Raw genomic sequence first — 14,276 nt, 5'->3', positions numbered from 1 at the left:
AACTTTATGTATGTGAACTCTTTTAAGGTTTGGGTTCCCTATTCCACATATACTGATCACCACCAGAGTTCATTCCTCAACAGTATAAGAACTACTGGTGGTGCTCCAAAACATAAATAAATAGACATATAAGCAAATCTGAATAACCATTTCTAGACAAGTTAGCCTTGATTAATTTATATCATGGCCACATACATGCTATTCCATTATTTTTCCTTTGTGCCTTTTTCTATGTTTTCTTTTTATAATAGCCTGACACTTCCCCAGATAATTTTTCCTGTCTTGATTTCTGCTCCATTATGTGTAGATTTCAGTGGTTATTTTACTTGTATAATTGTTTATGTCAGTCCTTGGAACTCAGTTCTGAGTCTCTAGAAAACAGGAAAGTGTTTAATGTTTCTGTCTCCAGTACAAACATAGTAATAGTTAATTTACAAATATTTGAGTTAAAAATGAAAGCAATCACATGATGGATGAATCCAGGCCTTGACAGGGTTTTTTAGAACATAGTTGTTGAGTATCTTCTAGTATCCAGACTTTGTGATAGTTACTAATATAATAATTAGGAGAAAATCAAAAGCAATTTTCAGGATTGAACAGATACAAGGCATAAAATTTTTCTGCACAAACATACGATTTTTTCACTTATAAGTGTGTATAAAAGGGAATTATAGGCTTTGGAGAGGTATTATGGTAGGCCAAGTGAATGTCTATAGAGTAATCCCTGAGTTCAGAGCCAGGAGTAAACTCTGAACACTTCTGGGCATGTCCTTTTCCTCCTCAGAAAACAAAACAAAAACAAACAAACAAACAAAAAAATCATTGATTGTAGTTAAAGTTAAAGTGGAATTTCTGTATTTCATTATAATATTAAATGTGCCTTTCTAGGCAAAATAATTCTGATGCAGTCAGTGTAGTTGTGAGGTATGAAGTAAAATTCAATTCAGAGTAACTTATTTGGGTGGGGAGAGTCACAGTTGATGATCACTTTCAAGTGGTACCAGAAAATACACCCAAGACTTCTGCAAACAAAGCATGCACTTCTATGGTAAGTCAATCTTCCTTGCTAATTAGGTTTGATTGTTTTGTTTTGACCACACCCAATAGTGTTTATGTGTTACTCTGGAATCTATACTTAGAAATTACTCTGTGGTGCTCAGGAGACCATTTACAATACTGGGAATCAAACCCATTCTACCACTTCCAAGGCAAGTGCCCTACCTGCTGTACTATCACTCTAATCCTGAGGTTTGATTTCTTGGTATGTATGTAGTTTACTGGCATTTGAACTAGAGAAAAATAACTGTTGTTTTTATTTATCTTACTTTTCTAAATGTAAAATGGGACAATTTCTTTACATAGATTTTTAATTAAGAATTAATTTAAAGCATGCACATATTGCATATGTATATATTTTGTAAATAAAATTGTATAGTTAAAATATGAGCTTTTATTAATCTGTGATATTAATTTTAATCATGTACATTTTAAAGAGCTACAATTTCATTTTTTTCTTAGAGCTTTGTAAATCAATTACTTATTATTTTCCCAAAATATAAATTTAGAGTCATACATAAGAAAATTTCAGTGTTACAACAATGATGATTTAATTCAGGTACAGGGCATCATCAAGACTCAAATTATTTCTTCATCTATATTTCTATTTATTTACTTATTTTTTGTTTGTTTTTTTGGGTCACACCTGGCAGCGCTCAGGGGTTAATCCTGCTTTACGCTCAGAAATCGCTCCTGGCAGGCACGCGGGACCATATGGGATGTCAGGATTCGAACCACCATCCTTCTGCATGCAAGGCAAATGTCCTACCTTCATGCTACCTCTCTGGTCCCATCTACTTATTTATTTTTTACCTGATATTGCTCAGAGCCTATACCAATCTGTGTTCAGTCCTGCAGTGTTTGAAAGATCACATATGATATTGGGGATTCAATCAGAGTGGGCACATGTAAGAAATGTGTCTTAATTCCTGTATGATGAGACAATTATTTAACACAGAAATTGTGGGTGAGATTTAGACTTTATATAAGAGCATTAAGCTAAATAAAGATGGGTGTCAAATTTTGAAAGTTATTGTAAAAGCAGATAGCAATAAAATAAAACACTAAGAAAGAGACTCTTCAGTGAAGTATATAGCTAGTAAGCAATTTGGTCCTACTTCAAAATCAAAGGTATAGAAAAAACAAGTAACTTATACAAAAACCAAGATTGCTATATACAGATGACTGGTTGTTACAACCAGGACTAGACAGTATGTATCCTGGGACCAACAACAACAACAAAAAGCTCTAACCTAGCTTTTGGTCTACAATTTGTTCAATAAACAAGATCTCCAATTCCAGAGGTGTGACTGAGACAACTGCAAGTGAACAGGTCTTCCAGAAACATAACGAAAGACTCTGTCCCAGGCTCCATCCTAGGAGCAACATAATGACCAAGAACACCAACTACAGAAGATGAATTATAAGGACACTGAAGAAGCAGAACTGCTAGAACCACAAAGAAAGCCTTCATCATAAGCTCCATTCCTTGAGCTGCACAATCACCAAGATCTCTAGATACAGAGGACTGATTTTACCATCCATCACAAAGCAGAAGTCTTCCATACACCATAAAAACACCGAGGGAAGAGTAAATGATCATGCAAGGAGTCTATAGTTAATTCCATGACAGTATACTTCACAGATGGAGAATACCTGTATCTACTAGGCCAAGGGAATTCCCTCTACAATATCCCCAATAATTATTGTGCCTATGCAGGGGGAAAAAGAAAAAAAAAACACAAAATAATCATTTTTCCACATATATATTTATTTATTGATTGATTCTTTTTTGACATCTTTATTTTGCTATAGATATTGAAGTTGATGTCTCCTTTTTTATTTTATATTATTTTATCTTATCTTTCTCTTTCTTTTTGCATTCCGGCATGATTTCAGTTCAGAACCGAGACTATTGTGTGGTGCTTCTCTTTATCGCTGTAGGGCTCACTGGATATTTAATTTGACATTTATTTTTGTATTGTTATGGTGTTTCAATTACCTTTTTCATGTCCTCTCTCAAACTGAGGCTGATAACCACTCTGCCCATATTCAGCATATTTTTATTAATTAATTAATTGATTTATTTTTAATTTTTTTGCTTAATCTTTACCCCATTCTATTGCCTTTCTTTCCCTCAAACAAAACCACATAACTCGATTTATCTAGTAAGCCTCTCAAAAGTGGGAGAAACAATGGAGGGCACCAGGACCAAACAGATGTATGATCATGATAGTAAGCTAGAAAAAGAGGGGACCTCCTACTCTAGCAGCCTGGGGGGTGATGGTGGGGGATATGGGTTGCAGATAGGGGAAGAGGGGAGGACAAATTTGGTGGTGGGTATTCCCCTGACTCAATGTCAATATGTATCTAAAATACTAATGTGAAAGATATGAAAGCCACTATGATCAAAATAAAAATTAAAAAAAAGAAAAACAAGTAACTTAAAAAAGTGGAATACTATCACTTACAAATCCAAATTTATAGTTTTATTAGGATTAGGGTATTGGTAGTTTTATCCTACTTTTCTGTTAATAAAGATACCTTGTTGCTTTGCTCTTTTCCTTCTTATATTTAATACTGCTTTATCTCCTAGAAAGCAACATTTAAAAATGACAAATCATTATGTATTTATTAAATAAGAAAATTTAAAGATGCCTAAAACCATTAAAAATTTGTCTGAAGGGGCCAGAGCAGTGTCACTAGAGGTAAGGTGTCTGACTTGCAAACACTAGGCTAGCTTAGGATGGACTGTGGTTCGATCCCTGGCATCTTATATGGTTCCCCCAAACCAGAGCGATTTCTGAGCACCTAGCCAGGAGTAACCTCTGAGAGTCAATGGGTGTGGCAGAAAAAACAAACAAAACAAAACAAAAAATTTCTCTGAAAAGGATAATCTAGTACTTTCTCTGATTCTAACTTTGCATATCTATCTCTCCTTATATTATAATGTATATATTTATTTATAGTTATATCTAGATATGTTTATTTATCTCTACAGCTACAGCTATAGAGATAGATATATAGCATAGAATTTATAATAAATGGAAACTTCATGAGCTTTTTCATGGCAGTATTTATAATGCTAAATTAGTCATACATATTGATTAAGAAAAATTGTTCAATATACTGTGTCATAAAACTTGGCCTGTTAATCAGGTTTTTTTAATCAAAAATAAATAAAATAATTTTATATCAGAAATTACTGGGTGTGAAGGACATCATTATCTTTTGTCAGGTTGTCATGACCTGATTAATCATTTTTTATAAATTTCTTGACTTTAATTATTAATCCAGTTAGGCATTACACAAATGTTTTAATATTGAACTAATGGATAGTCGGATAAAATCAAGAAAACATTTAAGTATTATATATTTTTGTAACCAGAGTTAATATAACCAGAGTTATTGTTATCTTATGAGAATGTTCTAAAATATAAATTTCAAAGTAAAGTGATCAAGTTATAAATATACTAATATTCCAAGAAGTGCTTATATAAACAAATTATTAAATGTGTTAACAAAGCATAGTATTGGCAAGGATAAAAGTAATATTAAGGGCAGGGGAGATATAATAGGGGTTAAGACATTTGATTGAATTCAGCAAACCTAGGTTTGTATTCCAGAATCACATATGATCTTTCCTTTAAGCATGACCAGCAGTAATTCCTCAGTACAGATCCAGGAACATCTCTGGTTATGGCTCTCCCTTCACATTTCAAAGAAATGTTAATAGAATTGAGTACATGGTGTTCCAGAAGTTGTTCCCTCGTGTTCTAAGTCAAAAATAAATATTTTATACAATAGAATACTGTGCAGCTGTTAGAAAAAATAAAGTTACAAAATTTGCTTATACATACATGGATTTGGAGACTATCATATTGAGTGAAATAAGTCAGAAGAAGAGAGATAAGCACAGAATGGTCTCACTTATACGTGGGATTTACGGAAAATAAAAGAGTATAATAATAATAATACCTAGAGACAATAGAGATAAGGGCTGGAAGGACCAGCCCAGGATAACAAGCTTATCACAAAGAGTGGTAAGTGCAGTTAGAGAAATAACTACACTAACAGTTACCATGACAATGATAGAGAAATACAATGCCTGTTTTGAAGACTGGCAGGCTTTTGGGGGAGGTAAAAAATGGGGAGGACAATGGAGATAGAATACTAAAAGCAGCAAGAAGAGGGTGTGCATTTTTTTTTTTTGGTGTTTGGGCCACACCCGGTAACGCTCAGGGGTTACTCCTGGCTATGTGCTCAGAAGTTGATCCTGGCTTGGGGGACCATATGGGACGCCGGGGGATCAAACCGCAGTCCATCCAAGGCTAGCACAGGCAAGGCAGGCGCACCTTACATTTAGCGCCACCGCCCGGCCCCGAGGGTGTGCATTTTATGGCTGAAATCCAATGACAAACATGTTTGTAACCATTGTGCTTAAATAAATAAATTGTTTAAAATATAAGGAACAGAGAAGAAAGACAGAGAAGAAAATATCTGCCACAGAGGCAGGCAGGGGAGAGGAAAGGAGAAAAGTGGGAGAAAAACTGGGTAGACTGTTATCAGGAAATTTGCATTAGTGAAGGGAGTTGTACATTATATGACTAAAACTCAATTATAAACAACTTTGTAACTGTGCAAAAAAACTGTGTTATAAATAGCCTTGTAAACCACAGTGTTTAAATAAAGCATTTAAAAAATTAAAAACAAATAAAATGTTAAAATTAGAATAGGCTATAATCACAGGGCAACTATTGCGTAACATATATAAAGCATTCACAGTAGTGAAACTAATACAATAAAATATAAAATTGACAATTGGGAGCAGCAGTATAAACTGCTCTTACTACATACACACAACACAAACAAAAAAAGTAACACATTTTTAAAATGTATGTATTTCAGTTTTGGCTGTCAGAAAGTAGCTCATTATAATGAGCTGGCTTACAAATTATCATAATTTTCTTGTAGTTATGTATTTCATTTTCACAATCAAATAACTAATTCAGCTTAATCATAATATTTATTTTAATTGTAATATTATATCAGTGTTGCTTGATAGAGAGGCCTCAGGGCTAATGGCAAGGTAGTATCTAAATGTTACTGGAAGTAAAGACATTTTGAAGAGTTTTGACAAATTCCAGAGGAGATGTGTGGTGGCTGCAAATTTTACTTTTGGATTCTTCTTTTTTTTTTGTTTTTTTTTGTTTGTTTTTTGTTTTTTTGGTTTTTGTTTTGTTTATTGGGCCACATCCGATGACTCCAGGGGGTTATTTCTGGCTCTATGCTCAGAAATCGCTCCTGGCTAAAGGGACCATATGGGATGCCAAGGATCGAACCTAATTCCTTCCTGAGTCAGTCCCATGCAAGGCAAACACCCTAGTGCTGTGCTATCGCTCCAACCCCTACTTTTGGATTATTTAACTAATTCACCAGCTTTTGCTGATAATATAGAATTCAAGTTCACAATAGGTCTGGGTCATGAAAAGGCAGATCTTGTTGTCAATAGGACTAGACCACTTCTACATTGAGTCTACTGGACCACAACAGCTATGAATCAAATATAATTTGGCAAGAGAAGGACATGCAAGAAATTCTCTTGGTTTCATCAATTTCCATTGAGTTTTCATGCTAGTATATTAAATATCTTTAGCTTATTTAAACTTAGGGGTTGGTTTTATAAGCAAATATGTAAAATGTGAGGTGATTGCATGTTTAAACAGACACAATATAATGCAAGACACAATAAGGTACTACAACATTTAATAAATAGAGTTGACAGAATAGACACTAAAACTAAAATTTCAGAAGACAATATTCACCAAAAATTACTAGAAAAAAAGCCAGCATACAGGAATGAATATTTAACATATAAAAATATAGAAACTGCTCTCTCCAGCAAATTTCAGTACTTCTGAAATACAAAGAATATCAAATGAAAAAGACTATATTGAAGCAAAGAAAATGGTTTTAGAATTGTGTAATACCTGTAAGGTTTGATTTCATGTCTGTAAATTGTATTTAAAGTTGTTTATGATATTAGAATTTTTTATCTTTATCACTTTGTATGATTAATTATTGTGGTTAATAATTTTTTCCAAAGAAAACTTCACCATAATACAAAACATTATTATTACAGTCTGTAATAAAAAATTCAAATGAAATGAACAACACTTCAAAATTAATTAAGGGATTTTGGTAAATTCCTTGAAGGTTTTTGGACTGATGGGCTCTGCTCTTTGTTGACCAGAAGCTGTCCTCAAGTTTCTTATCCTGCTTGTGTTGTTAGTGGCAACTACATTATTTACTTTCTGACTGAAATAAATGTTCCAAATGTTCCTTCTAGGAAGTAGTAAATGACATACAGTCCCAAGAAATGTAAGCAGGCAGACAAACCAGCAAGAGGGTTGTCTTTGACTCAGAAAAACATTTTTACCACAGGTCAGTGCATCTTGAAGGAAATTTGAAATGGTAATCATAAGACTTCCCAAAAACATTTGCCCAGTCCCAGATGGATGCACTAGTGAATTATTTTAAATCATCTTTTTTTGTTTGTTTGTTTTTGGGCCACACATGATGATATTCATGAATTACTCCTTGATATGCTCTCAGAAATCGCTCCTGGCTAGGGGAACCATATGGGATGCTGGGGACTGAACCAGGTTAGTCTCGGATCTGCCACATGCAAGGTAAGTGTCCAACTGCTGTGCTATATAGTTCAGGCCCCTATTATATATTTATATATATATTGATTTTGGGTTCACACCTGGTGGTACTCAGGGGTTACTCCAGGCTCTGAGCTCAGAAATCACTCCTTGCAAGCTTTGGGGAACATATGGGATACTGGAATATGAATGACCATCCATCCTGAATAGGCTGAACGTAAGGCAAATACCCTACTGCTAACCTGTCTCTCTGACCCCTATTTTAAATCTTTTAAGAAAATCAATTGCTAATCCTTTTTATGATCCAGAGAATTGTAGAATCAGAAACACTCCCAAACAGGTTCTATGAATATACATTTATCCTGATACCATAAGCTTACTGAGTAACCACACACAAAGAAAATGTCAGACCAATAACTTTGATAACCATAGATGCAATTATCCTCAACAAAATAATAGCAAATAGAATACACAACCTTATCAAGAATGCCATACACTTTTGCCAAGAAGGATTCATCCCAGATGTGTAAGGATGCTTTAAAAATGCAATTCAGTCAACATTATACACCACATCAATAAAAGTAGAAAATATGATCGTAGCATAGATAGAAAACTTTTGACAAGATGCTGGAGCAGCATATGCTAACTTAGGACTGACTGTGGTTCAATCCCCTGTCATCCTATATGGTCCCCCAAGCCAGAAGCGATTTTTGAGCGCATAGCCAGGAGTAACCCCTGAGCATCACTGGGTGTGGCCCAAAAAGAAAAAAAGAAAAAATTGACAAGATGAAGCGCCATTTAAAACTGTCAACCAGAAGAGAATTAAAGAACCTTAGTTCTAAAATATAGTCAAAGTCATTTACCATAGCCTATGGTAAACATTATACTCAAGTAAAAAAACACTAAGATTTTTTTTTTATTTCTGGGTCACACCCAGCAGCACTCAGGAGTTACTCCTGGCTCTAAGCTCAGAAATCGCTCCAAGCTCAGAAATCGCTCCTGGCAGTCTTGGGGGACCATATGGGATGTCAGGATTCAAAACACAGTCCTTCTGCATGCAATGCAAACACACTACCTCCATGCTATCTCTCTGGCCCCAAGATTTTTTTCTTAAGATCTGAGAATAGACCAGATTACCTACTCTAACAAAAGCTATTCAATATCATGGATCTACTTGTCATAGAAATTAGGGAAGAAAAAGATATCAACAGCATTCAGTTAGAAAATAAAGAAGACAAACCCTCACTGTTTGAGATGACAAGATACTATATTTAGAAAATCCTAAATACTTTTTGCAAGTTTTGGCATAAAAATAAGATGGGAGGCATCACTTTCCTCAATTTCAAATTGTACTTTAAAGCAGTAGTCTTTAAAAAAGCATGAGACTGAACTCGGGTATACAATCATTTAATCTTTGATTAACCTTTGATAAATACAAAAAACATAGAAAGTGGAGCAAAGAAAGCCTCTTCAGCAGATTAGTGTTGGGAAAACTAGTAAACTACATGCTAAACAGTGCACTCAGCCCTCTCATTAATACTGTGCACAAAAGTCAAATCCAAATGTATTGCAGACTTTCATAAGAGATCTGAAACTATAAGGTACATAGAAAAAATGTAAGCAAAATTTTCTGAAACTGAAGCTGAAAGCATATTTAAGGATGAAACACCGCTCTTCAAGTACGTGGGAGTAAAGACAAAATACATGAGACTACATTAAACTAAGTTTATGAACCTCAAAGGTAATGGTGACTAGGAAAACAAAGACTGACCATAAAATGATTGAAAATATTCATCCAATACTCATTGATAAGGGGATTAATACCTAAGACATATAATGCTGTGGTAGAGCTTAACAAGAAAATAATCGAACTTGATCTAAAAGTGAGAAGAGATTGATAATTTCTCAAAGAAAGAAAGGGCACATGAAAAAAATGCTACACATCATTACTAATAGAGACATGCAAACCAAAAAAAAGGTATATCTCACATCAAAGAGATTGGCACACATCAAAAAGAACAATATCAACCAGTGCTGGTGTGAATGCAGGAAGAAGCTGCTGGTTGGAATGTTGACTGGTTGAACATTTCTAGAAAAACTATGAATATTCCTCAAAAATATAAAAATTGAGCTTCCATATGACCCAACCATTCAAAATCTAGGAATATACCCTCAGTCAAAATACACAATGTAAAAAAAATCCTCTGCATTTCTATGTTCATTGCAGCACTATTCACAGTGACCAGTATTTGGAAAATAATCCAAATGTCTTAGAATAGATGAATGGACAAAGAATCCATAGTACATCTACACAGTGGAATACTATGAAACTATTAGGAATAATTAAGTCATAAAATTTTGCTATACATTAATGAATATAGAGAGGTTATTCTTACCAAAATAATTTAGAGGGAAAGAGATAGACACAAAATGATTTCACTCATTTGTGGAATATAAATAATAGTTTGGAAATAATGTTCAGAAATATAGATGAGTGCCCAGAGGATCAGTTCAATTAGAAAGCTTGTCATATATAGCTGGCTCATATATAGTTAAGGCAGAGAAAGTTCCACTATGGTAATAATAGTTCCACTATGGTAATGAAAGCCACATATTGTATTTATTCCCATTTTGTTTCTTCACTTCTAAATAAGATATATGCAGTGTGCATAGAAATTTGTTCATAATTTTTGTTTTTACTATAATATGGCCCTCCAACAATCTGAAGGACAGTGAACTGGCCCCCTGTTTAAAAAGTTTGAGGACCCCTGCCTGGTCAAGAACTGGAATCTGAAAGGTGATAACTTAATATGCAGAATACACCTTCAGTAACATTATTGCAATAATCTTGTGAACCACAGTTTATAAAAGGACAAAAAGAGAGGAGAGATAAAGAAGAAAAATGTCTGCCACAACGTAAGCAGGAAAAATGGCAGGGAGGAAGGTGAGAGGAAAACTAGTGATATTGGTAGGTAAAATGTGCACTGCTGAAGGGTGCTATACATCCTATAAGTGAAACTCAATCAGAAACAACTTTGTAATTGTGAAAAAAAAATCAATTCTATTACAAACAATCTTGTAAGCCATGGTGTTTAAATAAAGTAATTTTAAAAATCAAAAAAGAGATTGATAAGTGAAATTAGGGTCTGTGGATAATGAAACTTCAATTTTGGTACCAGAATGAACTTATCTATAAATTAACATGAAAAATGAAATTCTGCTCCCTTCCTGAAGCAGGATTTTCAGCCCGCATGGGCTGGCCTCTGGCAGACCTCCATATATGCCAGAGGCCTCTTGGCCCGGCCTAGGGTAGGGGGGCCCAGACCTGGGTCACCCAACCCCCCTCTCCCTCTTTCCTCCTGATCTCCAGGTGGGTTCCTGGGAGGACCTGATGGGGCACCCTGGGTTTTCCCCACTTCCAGGCCGGCTCCGGAGATTGGCCTAGGGTGGGGCTTGAACTCCTGTCCTTCGGGCCTGGGAGGGTCTTCCTCCCTTCTTGAAGCAGGATTTTCAGCCCCTATGGGCTGGCCTCTGGCAGACCTCTGTATGTGCCAGAGGCCTCTTGGCCCGGCCTAGGGTTGGGGGGCCCCGGACTGTGTCACCCGACCCCCCTCTCCCTCTTTCCTCCGGATCTCCAGGTGGGTTCCTGGGAGGACCTGATGGGGCACCCTGGGTTTTCCCCACTTCCAGGCCGGCTCAGGAGATTGACCTAGGGTGGGGCTTGAACTCCTGTCCTTCGGGCCTGGGAGGGTCTTCCTCCCTTCCTGGAGCAGGATTTTCAGCCCGCATGGGCTGGCCTCTGGCAGACCTCCGTATGTGCCAGAGGCCTCTTGGCCCAACCTAGGGTAGGGGGGCCCTCTTTCCCTCTTTCCTCTGGATCTCCAGGTGGGTTCCTGGGAGGACCTGATGGGGCACCCTAGGTTTTCCCCACTTCCAGGCCGGCTCCAGAGATTGGCTTAGGGGGTGGAGTTTGATCTGGGGGGTGGCAGATAGCTGCTCAGCTATACTCAGGCTGTTACTGGCAATTTCATACCAGTCTACATGTTGTAAACCGCACGGGGGCTAGCGCACCCCCGCATGAACATATACTCCTCCCAACCATCAGTACCCCAGATTTACCCTTCTTAACTTCAGAAACACAGTTCTAATCTCAGACCAAAGACTTACAGTGGATCTAACAATCCCAGAACTATTTAGAAGGACATAAATTGAACACATATATCTTTTGAATATTTTATGTGTATTTTCATTAACATATAACTCTCTCTCTATATTCTTTTACCATGATGTTTCTATCCACTTTTCATCTCATCTTTCCTTTGTAAGCTGTTCAGTAAGGATTGTTGGTGGAACTGTCCCTCAGTTTGATGCCTATGATTGAACTATGTCATGGAAATTGCTGGTCTTGTTCCTATTGCCTCCAGATGCGCCAATAACACTACATGGCATTGATGTTTGTTTACATAGACACATTAAAATGGGAAAACACTATACATACAGATAAGTTCTTATCTAATAGAGGTAGGAACACACAAATCTCAGTTCAATGTACCTTACACCATGAACATTGATATAATGACCTGGCACAGATCTCAGAAGAATGGGCATACTCCATTCACGCCAGAACCAGGCAAGCTATCTACGAAACATCCAAGGTCTTTTATATCAACAACTGGAAGCAATCCTATACCAGGAAAGACACTACCAAGGGTCTGACATCGACCTTTTAAAAAGAGACTTCCGTTTACACTGAGAAGACTTGACAACAACATTGACCTGCTCTACAGGACATGGTTCTCTCTAGTGCCCCTTAAGTGTGAGGTAAAATGAGAGGATGCTCTGCACCATTCTGACTGCAATATGGGATATGCAGACTCCAAGATCTTTAATACAGAAGCATGATACCAACAACAGAGACTATGTGAGGAATGGAGATGTATTGCCACTACAGACGATGACTTGGATTGAACAAACTAGTTTGCCTGGAGCCCAGAGTCGGTCCTGTGCCAGGAAACTTCAGGGGTAGGGTCTCCTTGTATTTAGGCCATAATTTTTCTTTCCATGTCCCTTATATTTTGGTGGGCCTATGCAAACAAATGCCATAACACCGTTTTTTTACTATGTTCCCTTGACTCCAATCCTTAAGAAAAACAACCCACTAAAACTTTTGAGGTTAACTTAAACTAGTAAGTATGTGCATGGAACTAGAGAAATGTACTTAGCCCTCAATGTTTAAGGAGTTACATAAGTCTAATGTCTTTAGATTATATTGTGTGCTGCTAAGAAATAGTATGTACTACAACTGGGGATTTGAGGGACAAAGTAATTGTATTGTACATGGGTTCAGTTTTGTTTTTATTAATGTTCTTTGGCTGAAAGTGCAAGGCTGGGATATCATCAGTGGGACTACCAAGAATTCGTTTATGGGTGATTGTGCTTCCACTGTAACTTTACCCTGTCCTCTTTCTTTGCATCTTTGTTATCATAATTAAAATAAAAAAAATTAAAAAAAAAGAAAAATGAAATTCTTTGATCTTTCAATTGTCTCCTATAAAAATGTTTACTAATGTGAAGTAGATCAAGTATGTACTTTAATAATAGATACAATTACTTTATCAGTTACTTATACTATAAGAGAACTTGTATTTTAAGAGAAAATTCAACTTGAATTGTCTTAAACAATAATATATTTTATTGATCTTAGAACATAGTGTGCCAACAAAGGGTAGGATTACTCCAGAAATTATTAGTTAATCAGTTCAATAGCATAATTAAAAATAAGCTTTATCCTTTTCATATTTCTAATCTTTTAATTCAATATATCTGCATTTTTTTCATATTTCTACAACATTATAAGAAAGAACATTCAGAAACAAACATCTGATCGGGTGGCGGGTGGGGCAAAAAAAAAAAGAAACATACATTCAAAATAAAAGAAAAGGAAATATTTTCTAGAAGTTGTTCAAGAAATGGTAAAAATATTGGTGCCAGAATGATAACACAGCAGGTAGGGTGTTTGATTTGCACACAGCAGACTCGGGTTCAATTCCCAGCATCTCATGTGGTCTCCCCAAGCCTATCAGGAGTGATTTCTGAGTGGAGAGCCAGAAATAACCTCTGAATGCCACCTGGTGTGACCCGGAAACAACAATGAAACAAAAAGACATGCCTCAATCAAAAGAGAATAAGAGAAATGAAATTAACATTGAGTGAATAAAAAACGACAGGAGTGTGAAGAGTCTTTTCTGAAATATGGGCAGCTTCACAGATTTGTTCTTCCAGGTATGAGAAAGAGTGCACTGCATTATTTGTTAGCAGATCAAGTGTATTTACATCCTGTCAATTAAGTTGATGATTCCTATATGGTCAGTGTGACTCCATTGTTGACAAACCATCCAATTGCTTTTAAAAAGTTGGAATCTAGATGTTTATTAAAGATCCTCTAATCCTTAAACATTGGCAATAAATTCAAAATATTTAAAAATACTATCTGGCCAAAATCTTTATCCAGGCAAAATAAAATACATCTGTAGTCCAGACACATCCTGCAAA

At 36.0% G+C, this 14,276-nt stretch overlaps 1 protein-coding gene across 1 annotated transcript in view; it reads right to left on the bottom strand.

Moving 5' to 3' along the window:
* Positions 1–14,276, bottom strand: part of ADAM28 (ADAM metallopeptidase domain 28) — a 198,778-nt gene that overhangs the window by 888 nt on the left and 183,614 nt on the right. The window lies entirely within an intron of this gene.

Source organism: Suncus etruscus, chromosome 3, assembly GCF_024139225.1.
Source record: "Suncus etruscus isolate mSunEtr1 chromosome 3, mSunEtr1.pri.cur, whole genome shotgun sequence".
Classification (NCBI taxonomy): Eukaryota; Metazoa; Chordata; class Mammalia; order Eulipotyphla; family Soricidae; genus Suncus; species Suncus etruscus.
Note: the sequence above shows the minus strand (reverse complement) of the source record. Positions and strands in the feature narration are given on the sequence as shown.